The sequence below is a fragment of the Neofelis nebulosa genome, chromosome 2, assembly GCF_028018385.1.
Source record: "Neofelis nebulosa isolate mNeoNeb1 chromosome 2, mNeoNeb1.pri, whole genome shotgun sequence".
NCBI classification, from domain to species: Eukaryota; Metazoa; Chordata; class Mammalia; order Carnivora; family Felidae; genus Neofelis; species Neofelis nebulosa.
This window is the reverse complement of record NC_080783.1, coordinates 110,745,387-110,745,984: the sequence shown is the minus strand read 5'-3', so window position 1 is coordinate 110,745,984 and position 598 is coordinate 110,745,387.

Here is a 598-nt window from a genome sequence, read left to right as displayed (position 1 = left end):
GCCTCCAGAGGCGTGACTTGGTTCATTACCACTCACTCGTTACTGTTATTTTTTAATTGGAAAGTGAAACCTGCCCATGCTTAAAAAAGAAACATCTCAAAGAGTAAAAGTGAAAAAATCTCCCTACCACACAGAGGCAGTCTACAGTTTCCAACTCTCCTCAAGGAGAGTGGAATGTGGCTATATATGGTCCCTTTCAAAACAGCAAATGGGGGCCCAGCAGGCACACTGTTCTGCACCTTTTTCTTCCCTCTCATGAAGCTCTCCTGAGGGTATGGCTTTCAAGGACTTCCCTCTACAGAGAGGCACAGACTATTGAAGAAATGCCCAGGGAAGGCCTTTGGGACTCCCCAGATTCTTAAACACTGTGGTGGCCGGTAACTGGCCCTGCTCCTCGCTCTGACGTGCCTATTTGTCAGCTCTCTCACTTTAAATCATTTTCCATTCACTTCCTTAGCCAGCGCTAATAGTTGGACTTCTGGAGGGAGAGAGAGGGAGGAAGGGAAGGAGAGAGGGAGAAGATAAATTGAGGGAGAAAGAAAGGGAAGAGAGGAGAGGGAGAGGAAAGGTGGGGCAGGGAGGGTCTTTCACCCATGGC